Source organism: Dasypus novemcinctus, chromosome 11, assembly GCF_030445035.2.
Source record: "Dasypus novemcinctus isolate mDasNov1 chromosome 11, mDasNov1.1.hap2, whole genome shotgun sequence".
Taxonomy (NCBI): Eukaryota; Metazoa; Chordata; class Mammalia; order Cingulata; family Dasypodidae; genus Dasypus; species Dasypus novemcinctus.
Window position 1 is genome coordinate 111593706 of NC_080683.1, and position 16822 is coordinate 111610527.

The window sequence follows — 16822 nt, forward strand, 5'->3', positions numbered from 1 at the left end:
AATTGGTCAATATTTTTAGGTAATAAATATAATTTTTTTATACTGGTGATATAGTCCTGTGAAGAAGGTTGGGAGGAATCCCACAGAAGTGGTGACTCAGGCAATTTTAGAACTTATACGGTTTTAAAATGCACATTCCAGTATTTTATTTGAGGAAGATTAAACAAGAGTTACCATCTTAACTATTACACTTCACAAAATTTAAGAGTACAGGTAGGAAACCCACGATGACTTATGTTAGTATCTTCCTCATCTCCTGTTCCTTATTCCCTTGAATTTCCTCAGAGCTCTTACTTTTCTACCCCAGAAGAACTCTTCTTCACGCAGGTATCATGGTTTCCATTTTCCTCTCCTCCCACAAAATGGGCTCCCAACAAGTCTCATCTCTTTGGTAAAACCTTTGTGAGAATGCTCGATCATCCTCTGATTCTCCAGAAAGAATGTATCCTCTTATTTTTGTCCTTCTGCCTTTCACAGAGTGGAGAATGGAGAAAACCTTACAGCCTCTTAGAGGCCCAGGGCATCGAGGACGTGGAAAGTTGGGAACTCCCCTACCCCTCAAACTTCAGTCATTTTTGCCCTGACACTTGGGCTTTTTTTAATTATTGGGGAGTGACAGAGATAGAAGATTAAATGAAACTTGCTAATGATAAAGTTTGAAAATATTTGGGTGACAATATCCCATCTCCGTCATATCTATGTCAACTTCAGGTAAAACAAAGCCCTTTAACATGTATGAAGAATTAGTGAGGCTTTTCAAAATTGACTGTTGTTTTACTTTTGGTTCTTTACTATTATTTTATTTATATTATTATGCTGATAATGAGAAAAAGAAAATGGGAATGTCCCTCTCATAAGCTGAAATTCATACATCAAAGTCAGTAAATAATAAACACCTGTCACATGAATCTCATTTTTTTAAAAAAAACTCCTTTGACTTCCATCATGTTTTATAGAAAAGGCACTTAGCATTGGTGAGTGATAAAATCACAATCAAGGACATAGTAAAATTTTAACATTTATCTTCACCTTTCCGATAAAGCATTAGGTTAATACTCTTGTTAAGACATTAACTGCCATTTGTTCCCTATCTTATGAAAACTTGATATACAAAACTGCTCTCCATTAAACAGAAAACTTTAAAGGGAAAGATCCGTACAAAATGATAAAATAGTGGCCTTACAAAATGATTCCTGCTTTGCTTCTCCAATGTTTTTGTATGTATCTGTTGATCTTTGACCCTTGAATGGGACTACGGTGCAGAGAAAAGGAAATCGAGAGCAGAAGCCTTTGCTAATTGAAAATACAAATAATCAGCCACTGTGCTTAGATACTAGTGATTGAGAGATATAGAACCCATGATTCCTAACTGTAAGGAACACATCATTTAGCTGATAAGCGTAAGCATCTTTTAAATCATAATTTCTGTGAATGAGGAGATAAAATTCATTAGAATTCAGGGAAACGGACTTTGGCCCAGTGGTTAGGGCGTCCGTCTACCACAGGGGAGGCCCGCTGTTCAAGCCCCGGGCCTCCTTGACCCGTGTGGAGCTGGCCCATGTGCAGTGCTGATGCACAAGGAGTGCCCTGCCACACAGGGGTGTCTCCCGTGTAGGGGAGCCCCACGCGCAAGGAGTGCACCCATAAGGAGAGCCGCCCAGCGCGAAGGAGGGAGCAGCCTGCCCAGGAATGGCGCCGCCCACACTTCCCCTGCAGCTGATGACAACAGAAGCGGACAAAGAAACAAGACGCAGCAAAAAGACACAGAAAACAGACAACCGGGGGAGGGGAGGGGAGGGGAGGGGAGGGGAGGGGAGGGGAGGGGAGGGGAATTAAATAAATAAAAAATAAATCTTTAAAAAAAAATTCATTAGAATTCATTCATTAGAAAAAATGTAGACATAACTCTTTAGATCATATCCATGTGGATAAGGGCTTCAGAAATATAGATAAGAATAACTGAGAAATTTGGTGTATGAAATTAAGACTTTTGGTGTTAAAGATGAGAAAAACAAATATTTTAATTGAAAAACTCATTAAAGCATTGAAAAAATAATATAGAAAAATCTGAGCAATTTTTTGTTTTGATAGTTTTATCATTGTGTTTTCTTGAATTTTTTAATATTATCACTTTTTATTTATATTATTATTATCATTAAATATTATTGGTTCTTGAATTATTTTAATACCTCTTATTTACAGACTTTTTATGACTCTTTCCCAAACTCTTGTACTTATGTTCCACTTAAGTTCTTACAATGGGCTGTGAAGAAATATTAACATAGAAACTTACAAACCAAGCTGTGGTGTAGTGGAAAGAATATTGGCTTTTGAAATTTGACAGACTTTTTAATTCTGCTTCTGCCATTTACTTGGATATTCTGAAATTTCATTCATATTTTTTATTGTCTCTTTCTTTCATGGTATGATCTGTAAGAACCCTATGGCTTTATTTTTTGCCATGTTGATTTTTTTCCATTTAGTTTTTTTAAAAATATAACTTTCAGTCTGTGGAAATTTTCAAAAACATATTAAAATAAAGAAACATAGAAACAATGCCCATGTTTGTATCATTAAATTATCTTCAACCATTATTAACACATGATCAATTTTGTTTCATATATCAGCACAGACTCTATTCTCTACTGACTTTCAATTTCCAGGATGAGATGTCTAATTTTGTGACCTCTATTTGGTTATTTTTTGTGAGCTAAATATTTACTTTCTTACTTTCTCAGGTATAAATTATTGCTTAATTAAATGCATAAGCTCCTTTTCACTGTGTTCTGAAATGCTCAATGTATCTTGATTGTGCTCTCAGTTTTATGATTGGGATTTTTCTGTTTGGACTGTCTGCTGTATGTTTGCATAGTCCAGCCAGGGGTTAATGGTTGTGTTGAGCTGCTCTAGTTTTTCCAGCAGTCTGTTGGCAGAAACATCCTGGAAGAGGCAGGATGTGCCACTGGCCTGAGGACCTCAGCAGCTGGTCTTCTCCTATGTGTTCACTCCACTTCCACTAGGCCTTGCCCACCACTTGGATTTCTGCCTTTTTTTTACCCCAGCTCCCACACTCTGCTCCCTCTAGGATGCAAACAGCCCAGATGGTCAGGAACTACTTTGCCAGTGTCTGACCTATTGGGTGCTCTTGCTGCTGTACAATACACTGGATGGCTTCAAGACAGTAGAAGAGTATGGTCTCACAGTCCTGGAGACTAGAAGTCTGTACAAGAGAAGTCTTCCTTGCCTCTTCCTAGTTTCTGGTGGTTTGTCGACAATCCTTGAACTTAAATCTCTGCTTCTGACATCATAAGGTGTCTCCCCTGAAGTCTCTCTTGTGCCCAACTTTCCCCTTCCTCTAAGGATCCCCGTCATATTGGATTAGGGCTCACGCAATCTTGATTGGCCTTATCTTAACTAATAACACCTTAAAAGCCCTTAGTTCCAAAAAGGGTTCCATTCTCAGAACTGGGCTTAGGACTTGAGCATATCTTTTCGAGAGACACAATTCAACCCAGAACAAGTAATTACCCTGAGGATTATCACTGTTGCTGTCTCTTCCCCACCTGCCCCCTTCCCCCTTCTGGTCTTAGTCTCTGCCTAAGGCTGTTCTGCTCCTATTCCCTTTATCTCTCTGAAGGGATTCTGCAGAGCATCTAGTCGGTGAGAAGTTTCCTTTCTCTTTTTCTAGTATGATTATGGATTTCTAGAATTTTTCTTTTCCAGGTGCCATATGAATATTATTAAGGCTCTGAACTCAGGATGCTTGGTTGAATCTCGTCTCTGCTCTTTCCTACTTGTGTGGTCTTGAGCAAGTTTATTGGCCTTTCTGTGCCTCAGTTTCCTCAACTGTAAAATGAAGATCAAATGGGTTCAGGAATTGCTATGAGGATCAAACGTGTTAACATGTAAAATGCTCGGAGTAATGCTTGACACAGAACATAATATGATTCTAAAATACACAGCCAGTTTTAATACAATTGCCAGGCAAGAGACACTACATCCATAAACACAATCTTTCCAAACAAAACTGGAGTGAGTAGGTATTTTATACAATTCTGGGAAAGTACCAAAGGTTTTGAAAAAACTATCAAAAGTGGGGAACAATTTTGAATGCCTCCTAGATTCAAGTAGGACTGCTTTAATATACCCAGCATTTGGAACTGTCCCAGGCTAAAGCTGGTTTGTTTTGATCTTATAGTTTTTGGATGATTTCAAACAGCCAAGTTTCTCAAGGGCTATAATTTTAAAGAAGAGCATTTCAAGTATTATGTCCTTAATCCTGATAGGACTTAAATAACAAGGTTTCTTGGTACTCTGTCTTTGATAGTCACCAACTGAGAGTTTAACATAGTAAGTGTCCAATAAATGTTATTATTGCTATTATTTTGGGTAGAAGTTATTATATGTGCTCTTCATGTGTCCCTTGGACAGATGTCACTATCTATGTAAGCTTAGTCAAGTTACTCAACCACTTTCATCCCCATATTTCTCAGGACACGAAGATAATGCCACCTTTCTCATCAGTTAGATTGCCATGAAGACTAGGAGTAATGTGTTCAGTTGCACAAACATAGAGATTTTTCAGTAAATTACAGTTCTTCATATTATATAAACTAAAGGTCCTTCTGATTCAAGAAATGACCAAACTGTCTGTTGGAAAACACAATTGGCCCTGAATTGGCTTATGACCACTGGTAACAAGAGATTGGTAGAGTGTACTGTCAGATGAGCTCATCACCATTTAATGCTCATTTAGTGGTTTGTTTATTTACCCAACAGGAACTGCTTGCTATACTAACCATATCACTGTCATTGAATATTTCAGAAGGTCACAGTGCCCATTATGTCCCATAGGGTGTTACTTTGCTTTAGTTGTATTGGCTCAGAGTAAGGGGAGTCAGGCTATCACAGCAGAATTAAATGGTAGCTTAGAAGAGTGGCTCTTAATTTGTGGTATCCTGGGTTTATGCAAAGACTTAAGTCATAGAAGGGCACAGAGAGTTTTTAAGGCAATAAATATGGAGGACTTGAATTCCATTTGTAAACTTTCCTCAACTTGATCTGCCTGAGAACCTGAGAAATTGTCCGTCACTACCACTTTCCCCTTTTCTTGATTGCTCACTTTTCACTTTACACTAGAACGATGCTTCCAGCGTACATTATTCTACAGCATTGTCTGGGTTTGTCTTTTGTGGGTCCCAGAAAATTAAGTTCTCAAGGTAACTCATTCCCTTCCTATAAATGTAGCATAAATGGGGCCTTTTGGTTAGACTCAGTTAAGCGTCCTTGATCAGATCCCTTGAATAGATAGCATTTGATCTGACTACATCAGTGAGACATGACACAGGTTGGGTCACTATCTTCTTGCTGGGCTTATGTACACAGAAACACAAAGAGGAAGAGAGTAACACAGAAAAGAGAGCTCTGCTGTTTTGACCCTTGCATATGAGAGAGAGGGCTCAAGGATCACTAGCAGCTGAAGGCTAGGTATGAAGCCCCCAACAGGCTTGGCCCACAGAGCAGCTCAAGGCTGAAGAGATGAGCCATATGCCTGACCTCCCACAGCTGGGCTCTGGGAGAAAGTGAAACAGCCAAGGCTGAGAGGGGAGGCCCAGAAAGAGACAAGCCAAAACCCTGATCACCCACAACGAGCTCCTGGAGATGGTGAGCCTGAACGGGAAGGCAGGGACAGGGCAGAGACCGGCTGCCATCTTGCCTTGCCACATGGCAGGATGCCAGGATCACTAGGAGCTGACTTTGGTGAGAAATCATCTCTGATGGTGCCTTGTTTGGGACATTTTTGTAGACTTGGAACTACAAGCTTTTACCCATAATAAATTTCCCATTCTAAAAGCCAACCTATTTCTGGTATTTTTGCATAGGCAGCCCCTTTGGCAACTAAGACAGGCATCAAACAAAAGAACCATTCTAAACAATAGTGTCTCTACTGAGGAAATAAATAACTCTCATAACTGGGTAGCCTCTTGTTGCAAATCAGGTAGTCTTAATATTTAATTTTCAGCAAAATGAAGAACCTAATCAACATGTTAGTTGATGGGCCATTAGCATTCTTTTGATGACATGACTTTCAGCACATAAAACTGAAGTAATTTCAAGAACTGAGATTCTGTGCTATAATAAAATACCATTACATTTTTATTTATATGAATAAGTTTTCTTACTATTGTTATCTATGAAAATAAAAATAAACAATTTAGACTGAACTCATTGAGAGTTGCATTTCTAACAATGTTTTACTTTTTATCTGAATATTTATCAACATTTTAAGATATTCAATATTATTTTTAAAACTAGGGATAACATAATTGTCATGATAACTCAATCAAGAAGAAAACATTCAATACATAGAGATTTATGATGATAGGAAATTTCAAATTGATTACAATTTCATTCATTCAACAAAGATTTAGTCAGTCCCTACTGTGTCCTAGGCCCTGTTTCAAGTGCTGGGGAATCAGCAGTGACTAAATCAGAAAAATTCCTGAACATATGAAGTTTGCATTCTAGTAGGTAAAGATAGACAGAAAATAAATAACAAATGCGTATAAAATATGACAGAGGTACATATTTTGTGCCAGAAAAATATGATAAGGAGCTTAATAAAAAATTCAAGAATAACATATATAATGCTGGGATTATATTCTGTTGGAGAAAGAGAATGAAAAATAGGCAATCAAAGGGGAAAAAGGGGGCAAGTGAAAATTTTAGCTGATTAAAAAGAAAAGCTTGGTCATGCTTTTTTTTTTTAATCAGGCTGATGGTGGAGCTCATATGAGTATAGACTTTAGATTCCATTGCAAATATTAAAAATAGTGATGTAACAGAGTCTAACAATGTTATTTTGTGCCATTATTTACAATATACCCTTACAATTACAACCTTCAAAAATTATGAAAAATTCACTTTTAAACAATCAAGGATGTATATAGCTTTATGAAATTCAATAGGGGTATGAGAGCAAACTGTGAGGACCACTGGATAGCATGCCCAAATACTAAACTGAGAAGAGGGTAGAGGTTAATGCTGATGTGTAAAGTTGACCCTGGAATCTGGATTTAGTAAATCAATTTCAGTTATGTGATGAAATTCCACTTGAGCAGTTGAGGTGATTTTTGTTAGTTTTTTCCGAATATTTGCTTTATCATTTTGTCAAAACAATTTGCTTGAAATTGAAGAATATAGTGATCAAGCAGCTCTTTCTGATGTTTCTTCAAAAAAACATGTCATGAAACCTCAAAGAAACGATCAAAATTTATGAATTTGGCAGATATTATACCAATTATTTATATATGAAAACAGCTGTCTTTCTAATGTCATTATTTTTAGTTTGTAAAATACCCTAACAATAAGAGAATTCTTTAAGTAGATACACAGCACATTCCTTAATTAAACAGCTCCTGAGACCTGGATGCTTCAGGAAAATGAAACCTTCAATACATAAATCTCTTATGACTCTGTACATCCGGTACTGCATTAACCTAACTTTTTTTCTTTCAGGTTTCCACTAAGAAAGAAAATTATCCTAGGCTAAGCTAGGAGGGTTTGTTGCCATCTAGTGTTCAGTGTCTTGTATTAATACGTTATTCTAAATTCAAAATATTATGCACATTTTCTTAATATGTAGTGAAAAATGGATCCTAATCATGATAATAATTTACTTTCCAATCATGTCTATAAAGATTGACTAGTAAATAATCAGACAGAAGACATGCAATCATAAAATATACTCTTTGAAACACATGACTTGAATACACTTTCAAAATTCCATGAAATTACTTCTCTGCTATCAAAAAGTAGACAGGAATCCTTTCTAGGGAATTTCATTTCCTAGTTTTCCCAAGTATTTCACACATTTTTACAGAGAGATACATTGAAAGATTTGATTTGATTTTCTATCAAGCATTTCAATTTATGAAATGAAGTAGATTACAAATATTATATATGCAAAATATATTCATTAACATAGGTTGAAGGTTGATGACACTGTTTGGGACTGTTCTTAACTAGTAGAAATACAATTGTCTCCAACAAAATTTAAAATATTGCTTACTAAATAAAGACACTAATATCTAAAGAGTTTCTCTGTAAATCCTGGTATTTTCTTTGTAGAATGTGTTATTCTTCAGAATGGTACTCTGAAAATTTTCTTAACTTTTCCTTTTTTTATTCCTTTCTCTTTTATTCTATAAGCCAATAGAAATAAGAGATTAGTAATAAGAATATATCACATATTTATTGAAATTATATTATAAAAATCATACCATCTTTCTTGTTTTATAGCATGTCGAAATTTACAAATGCTCATATGATTTGTACTATTAACCATATTTTCATTGAGCAAAAGTATCAGGTGTTACCCACTGCCCTACTAAGATCTTGGTAAGATTGGTGTAAATATTAATTCATGCTGCCTTTCAAAGTCATCCTCCCCCAGTCTTTTGTAAATGTAAAATGACTTGCATTCTCAAAGTCATTTCCATCTGGGCTCCTGCATTCTTAGGCAGGAAACAGCTGCATTCGTAATTTCAAAACACACACACACACACACACACACCTGCTTAACCTTGACATTTGTGAATATAGCAGATGTTGCTGAAGATTAGGAGAAATGGAAGGAAGAGGGGTGTTTTAGTTTGCTAGCAGCAGCTAGGAATAATATACCAGAAATGGGAATTTAGTAGGTTAAAACTTACAGTTCTGAGGCTGTGAAAATGTCCAAATCAAGGCATCATCAAGGGATGCTGTCTCACTGAAGGTCAGCTGCTGGTGATCCTGGACTCCTGCCACATGGCAAGAACAATGGCTGCTCTGGCAGTCTGGGTCTCTATCTGCTCCTCCAGACTCACTTTCTCCCTGAGTTTGGCTGTGGAGACCAGGCAGATGGTTCACCTCTCCCCTCTCCTCTAGGCCACATCTCTTTCAGCCTCCCAGAGAGTCTCTCTCCATTCCTCTCTGCTCCACTGATTCCAGCCTCTGACCTCCAGGACCTCTCTCACTCAACCTCTCAGGGATTCTCTGCCCCCTTTTCTCTGTGGGTCTCTGTTTCAGTCTTCTGTTTATAAAGGACTCCAGCAAGATGACCAAGACCCACCCTGGGTCATGCCTCACAGAAGTAATCCAATCAAAGGCCCCCAGTAGGAATCCAATCTAATCAAAGGGTCTTGCACCCATAGGAGTGGGTAGCTTCAAGAACATGATCTTTTCTGGGATCTACAAAATGCTTCGAACTGACACAAAGGAGCAGTTAGATCACGCCCATGCAAACAACTTCAAATTAAAACATTAGATAAATGGGTTCCAAGGACATCCTGTCTGAGTGCTTTAAGCCCAGAAGAGTAAAGAAGTCTCTAGGACCTCAAAACCTGCTTTCTGACATAGTTACACTCTTAAAAAATTACCCAAAGGAAAAAGTTTGGCCTATCAAGTGAGAAGTTACTTTTTATATAAACTATGGATTCAATATGCCAGCAACTCAGAACAGAGCAAGAAGAAAAACTAAATAAAACACTTTTTGTCTTTGTTTTTGATTAGGCCATTTATAGCTCAGTCAAAACAGTGTATGTAGTTTTATTTGTAACCTAGAAGTGACTTGTCCCAATAGCCTAAAATCTGTGGCAAAGGGGATTTGTTTATACCTAAATAAAAAAATTCCAAGTATTAAAATTGAAAGCAACACCCTGCCCTTAACTTTCATTAGTAATAAAAATACATGATCTCATATGAATTACTCCAGCTTAGGCTTGGCTTACTTTTTTAAAATCACAGTGTTTGGAATATCTTCCTCTCAGCCTCCTCAGATCCTTAGCCAGTTCTCCCTTGGCCCTGATTGCTAGGAGGAATAGACAGAATGCTAATCAGCAGAATAAATGGGTCAGATTAAAGACTTGCCTGGAATTAAGAAAAGGACTTTTTATTATACAAAGAGGTAACATGGTGTGGAATGAAGGATACTATTAGCTCATTAGGTTGACATGCGTGTCATATACAGACTATACAAAATCTTTCCATGCCCTAAAAGAAAATATTTATTCTGTGGGTTAAATTTGACCTGATGTACTGGGTTTGAATATCCACAAAAAGATTTCTGAGCCACTAGAATAAGAGTCAAATGGCAACAGATCATGGCCAATGACTTCAATGGTTTCTTCCTTCCCCTGGATGTTGGAAGCTATTTGAACATTTAGGAGAAAAAAAAAAATTGCTAGGTGTAGCAGTTTGATATTATTGATGAATTCCAAAAAGAAATATTGGATTATGTTTATAAAATGATCTTTTCCTCTGGGCATATTAGATTATATTGGATTCATAAGTTTACTTGATTAAGTAATTATGTAAATCTCTTGTGTCAGTAAGGTGTTGCATCCCCACTCTTTGGTGAGTGGGGACTCACAGATAAAAGGCATGGCAAAGGACAGAGTTGGGGGGTTTTGATGTTGGAGTTTTGATGTTGGAGTTTGATGCTGAAGCCTTAAGCTGGAGCACCAGGAAGTAAGCTCACAGAAGAAAGAGAAACAAGTCCCAGGAAGGGAGGAACCCAGGAAGCCTGAACCTTTGCAGATGTCAGCAGCCATCTTGCTCCAACACATGAAAATTAGACTTTGGTGAGGGAAGTAGCTTATGCTTTATGGCCTGGTATCTGTAAGCTCCTACCCCAAATAAATACCCTTCATAAAAACCAACCAATTTCTGGTATTTTACATCAGCATTCCTTTGGCTGACTAATGCACTAGGTATATTCAGTAAAACTTTACAAATAGCAGCTCTCAAAGGAAAAGTAAAATTCATAGCAGATAAAGAGAAAAGGGAAATATCCTGTATTTCACTACCACAAAATGTAAAACAGATATGCTAGATCTCTAGCTCCTCCAAAAAAGTCATGTACTCCTTGTCTGATAGACAGTTTTCCCTCTTTTCTCTTCACCCAGTGTGGTAACTAATTCCCATAGGTAGACATCTAGTGATCCTCCCCTCCTTTTCTTCACAATCTTGAGTATTTCCTCCCTTTGAATCTGGGCTTTCCCTCTGGCTTACTTGTAACAGATAGACTGTTAAAGAAACAATGCTGTTTGATAGCTGGGACTTGGACAGGAAAAGCCCTCCTGATTCTGCGTTGGTTTCTTGGAGTACTATGACTCTGGGAGTCCTGAGCCACCATGGAATGCATCCAACTCTCTTGACATAGCTGCATACAGATGCTTGTGCAGGGCTCTAGTTGGGAGTCCCTGCTGAGCCCCACTTGCCGGCCATGCTCCAGAAAGCATCAGGCATGAGTGAAGCCATCTTAAATTCTCTTGACCTACCAGTTCTCCAGCTGATTTGCACCGAGAGACCTCCGTCAATGTCACATAGAACAGCAGGCTCTCCCAGCCAAATCCCTAACCCACAAAAATGTGAGATATCATAAAAGGGTAGTTTTATGCCACTAAGTTTTAGGGCTGTTTGCTCTGCAGCAACAGATGAACAGGACATTTGACCTTCATCTTTTCACCACTTTTTAAGTCTCAATATAGACCTCACATCTTTCTGGAAGTCTTTTCTGACTCTATAGTCTGGATTAAGTATCCCTTTTAGTTGTCTTATCTCAGCAGTTTACTTATTTTGTTATAACTGTCTGTTTATTCTTGCCTGTATTTTTCTCTAAGTTTAATAAGAGCAAGGATCATGTCTAAATTGATCATCATTGTACCCTCAGAGCCAACAGTGCCTGATTAATACAGTAAGCAAGAAACAAATGGAACCCAGTGACTTAATCAATCCATTTCTTATGCAAGTGAAAAACCAACCAAATTCTTGCTCCACTGGGAAGAAGCCACTTGTCTGTTCCATCATTTGACTACCAGCTTCCAATAAGGGCAGTCACACAGAATATATCTGAGCCAAGTGTAAAAGCAGCATGCATTGCACAAACAACCCTTTTAGCCACCTGAAGTATTAAAATATACAGAGGATAAAGAAAGAGACCTGGGCAGTGAAAATCTCCCTTTCCAGTATTTACTTAACTTTATTGTTCTGGAATTTGACCAACCAAAGATTGAACAGTCTTGGATAAGTAAAATGTTTGTAACTTTTCTTTTCTGGATTAGGAGAATTTAAAGACTGTGAAGGCTCATGATCTATGTATTCTAAATGAAGAAAATTGCCCTCTCTTATCCTATAAAAAAGACATCTGTGAATTGGCAAATGCAAACACAAACAAGTTCATTTTGTGACAGTAAAACTGTCATAAACATGTTTAAACTGAAAATGTACGAGTAGGAAAATTTTACAAGATGCAGATGTCATGTAAGCCAGTGATTAGAGCCAAATGACCCAAAGGATGTAATGGGGAGGAATTTTCAAAAACTGAATAAGAGAACAGAGAAACTGAAGGACGTGCATGTACACACACACAAAAACACAATATGGTGACCCTCACTATTATGTTGCTTGGTGAGGTCCAACAGATACCTGGAAAATGGAATCAGTGAATGATTTCCAAGAAAAGGCCCAAGGTCTTCTCAGGTGCTCTACTTTCTGACTGTTTCATACATGAGCTCTGGTCAGGCTTCTTAACCCTTGCAGTAGTTTATGATTTCCTGTAAAACCTCCTAGAAGCTTGTCTATCATTTGGAGCCCATGGAGACATTTTGGGATAAATGGTGTTATAGCTTTTGCCACATGCAGCAGCCCCTGCACATTGCTTTCTCCATGGCCTCCTTTGGGGAATGAAATTTTAATTTACTGCCATCCCATTTAGAGCTCAAGTTTTTCCTACAACATGTTCCTTAACAAGAATTTCCCATAAAAGAAAAGTACAATATGAGAACCCTGGACCAATGTGTCTTAATATCTTTTTTTTCTGATATACTAAAAAATATATTTTATGTCACAAATTATATTTCTACTTGCCTTTAATGGCTTGATTATAAATTATATATTATGTTGTTTAAACATTATCTGAGACTACATACAGGATGGAAAGCCCGACTGTACCCAGTAATATTATTTTAATTTTTCCCAAAGGGAAAATTTGAAGTACAGTTGAGAGCTTACTTGTTGCAAATCAAAAGACAGTATTTTATGAAAGTACCATGAAATAAATTGAGGTCCTTCCAAACTATCCCTGTCTTTTTGCATTCTGAATTATATAAATTAGAACTCTGTATGACTTTAAACATTGTACAGTTGAAGAAAAAAATCCAAAAAATTTAAATTAATTGCTCAGATTCACATAGCTAGTGGCAGAACAGGAATTATCTACTACTGTTTCTTATGCTTCCATTTGACATTTGATTTATTTCTCAATGAGACCCAGATACTCAAGCTCTTGTGCCACATAGACAAAATTCTTTTTAGGAGGAGGCATAATGTTTTATAAATTCTTTCTCCCAAATAACTAAGTACCATTCATAGAGATAAATTATTTTCCAAAATATTTGATATGCCCTTTAAGTGACACAGAAAGAAACAAAAAGTATTCTCCAAAAGTAACTAAGAATGGCCAGTTTTCTCCCAATCAAATACAGAATTCTCACTTCCAGTGAGGGGGAGAGAGAAATCATTCACCTGGAATAAAATGAATGAGATTCGAGAGAATCGAGTTAGGAGAGAGATGCTCATCTTCTTTTTTTCAGTGAGAAAATAAGAAGCAATCTTTTAGAAAGCCAGAAAAATATGGGAGGAAAAGACCAAAATGAGAATAAACAAGGAAATGAAACTGTAAGACCTCTTTAAAGAAACCAGATACATAAGTACTTGAATATGATTATACTGAAGGAAAATTCTGGCATGGTTTCACTTAGCATATCTCCCTACTCCTGCCTTTGTCTGACCAGCCTGCTAAATCCTAAACTGTTAAGAAATATTCTTATGGTGCCAACGGATTATTTGTGTAAGGCATAAAATAAGAACACAATTGATTAAAGTATAATGGCTTAGTCAGTTTCCTGTGCCAAAGATTGGCAATGATCCTTTCCCAGGAGTGATTTTCCATTATATTCTGACAACATAACATTTCTATTGACTTTCTGAACTGAGTTATAAAACACTCAAATTGCAACAGAGAAGTAAAGAGGAGCCCTTGGACAAACTAGGTGCTTCATATACTTGGGAGCAACATTTGTTTCCCTCACAGCCCCTTGGCAAGCCACCCACTAAGATGCTCATGTTGCGGTCAAAGAAGCTGATCAAGAACCAAAACTTGAGCAAAAGAAGATTGACCTACGAAGCTTGGTCTCCTCCTCAGAGGTGAGATAAGAACAGAAGAAAAGATCCATAGCCATATATTTCTGTGGTTGAGCATTTTTTGTCTTGGTTCAGGGCCGTGATAGTTAGATTAATATGTCTACTCGGCCACATAATTGTGCCCAGTTGTTTGGTCAAGCAAGCCCCGGGCTAACTGTAATACAAGGGCATTTATGGACTTCAGTCATCATTGACTTTCCTGCAGTGGTAAATCATAGATAGCTGATTACAATTACATCAGTCATGGAGATTGCCATCAGCAATGAGTGATGCTTTATCCAATCAGCCGAATGCCTTAAAATGGGAAGTGATTCCAGTATTAAGTGAGAATTTCACAGCTCGTCTTTGGACAGCGAACATCTCCCCGAACTCATCAAGGACCTTCATTGGACTTTCATTGGAGCCCCTGGTTGTAGCCTGCCTGTGGAATCTGGACTTGAGCATCCCCACAGTCACACGAGAGACTCTAATAAGAGACTTGATTTCTGATAAGAGACTCGATCCCTTAGTATCAACAGATATCTCTTGTTGATTCTGTTTCTCTAGAGAACCCTGACTAATACAGGCTCTTAATGGGGCTGAAACGCAGCTGCTAAATACTGCCCCAAAGTTCATGACAGTCACCCTATGCTATAGAATTAAAATGAATGCTGTTAAGGAGCTGTTCCCAGGGTCAAACTCAGAACAAGGGACTGAAATGTCAGGGTTCAGAAGATGATGAAAGATGGAAAATATTTCCACATATGCAAAGATAGCACAATTTTTACAATTTCCCACATCAAGGATTAATTCCTCTAGATAGAGAAGGGATGATAAAAATCCAAATCACATCGGCTGTGCTTTGTTGATACCAGAGCATTGTTGAAGGTAGCAGTTAGGTTAGTTAATATTAAATTTACATTTTATTTCTACAATTAGTTCCTATTTTCCAAAATAGAAACATTACAACATCCTGGGAATCATGTTACCAACTTATCTTTCATATTTAAGAAATAAATTCAGCAAATGCTTTCTCTATGCATAACTGAGTATAGCTATATATGTGGACCTTAGTTTATAAATGGATTACAAACAGATCTATATATAATCTGTGTATGTATAAATAAATTAAATTATGCAAATTATTTATTGAGTATGAATTGAGAAGACCAGATGATTTTTCAAAACCAGAAATAATAAAAACATTGAAAGGCAAAAAGGAAGCTTTTTTTTCCTTTTTCTCTTTTTCACTTTTTACCTTTCTTCTTTTTACTAGTGACTTTGTTTGGTTGATTGGTTGCTGAGTTACTTGGGATATTTTCCCTTTTAGAGCACATTTTCTATCAGGAAAGAATTTCAATGATAAGAATAATACTTCTTAATGTGCAGTTCTTGAGATAATTTTAAGCTTTCTCTGGATGACAGGAAGTAAAAGTGATATGGAGAACAACATATACTTAGGACTCATTACATGCCAGGAACTGTACTGATTACTCAACTTTGTTTTATTTTATTTAACCTTCAATAAATATCCTTATCCTCAATTTACAGATAGAAAAGTTGAGTCTCACAGAGTTATAGAGAGAACAGATCTTTTCAGAATTTGGGTGAAAAAATTTTAAAAACTTTTTTTTCCAAAGCAGAATCCCCACTTAATCACTGACAAATCTGTTTAAAAATTTTCTTTTCCCTTATGCAACAATTAAGTCTCTCTTTTTTTTTTTAAAGAGTTAGTTTATTTATTCCCCACCCGCCTCCACTCCCCTATTCCCAGCTGTCTGTGTCCATTCACTGTGTGTTCTGTGTCTGCTTGCATTCTAATTAGGTAGCTCTGGGAACCAATCCTGGGGCCTTCCAGAGTGGGAGAGAGACAATTACTCTCTTGAGCCACCTCAACTCCCTGTTCTGCTACATCTTCTTATTTTCTCTCCTCTGTGTCTCTTGTTGCATCATTTTGCTAAGCCAGCTCTGCATCAGCTGGCACTCCTGCACCAGGTGACTTTCCTGTGCTGGGCAGCATTTCCATGCAGGGGGCACTCCTGCATGGGGCAGCATTCCAGCATGGGCTGGCAGTCCGCATGGGCCAGCTCACCATGTGGGCCAGCTTGCCCTCACCAGGAGGCCCTGGGCATCAAACCCTGAACCTCCTGTACGATAGATGGGAGCCCAATCTTTAGAGCCACATCCATTTCCCTAAGTCTCTTTTTTACTGATTTATTTCACAAATATTTATTGTGTATCTACAGCATGGCAAATACTGTTCTAGACACTGGGAACACAGGAATAAATTAAATAAGAAGAAGAGGGAAAGATTATAAAGATAGATAGTAAAATTATAGATAATAAAGTGAATAAATAAAAGATATATCAGATGGTATTAAATGATATGTAGGGAAAAAGAAGGAAGAGGGAATATAGAGTGCCAGGAGTCAAGGGTAGTCCAACTGATTGGTCAGGTGGGAGTCCAACTGATTGATAAGGTGAATTCGGAGCAATGCCTATAACTGGGATAAAGAATTCCAGCTAGAGGGAACAGCTGGAATAAAGTTCCCAAGTCAGGAAAATGTCTGATGTATTTAAGGAACAATAAGGATATCAA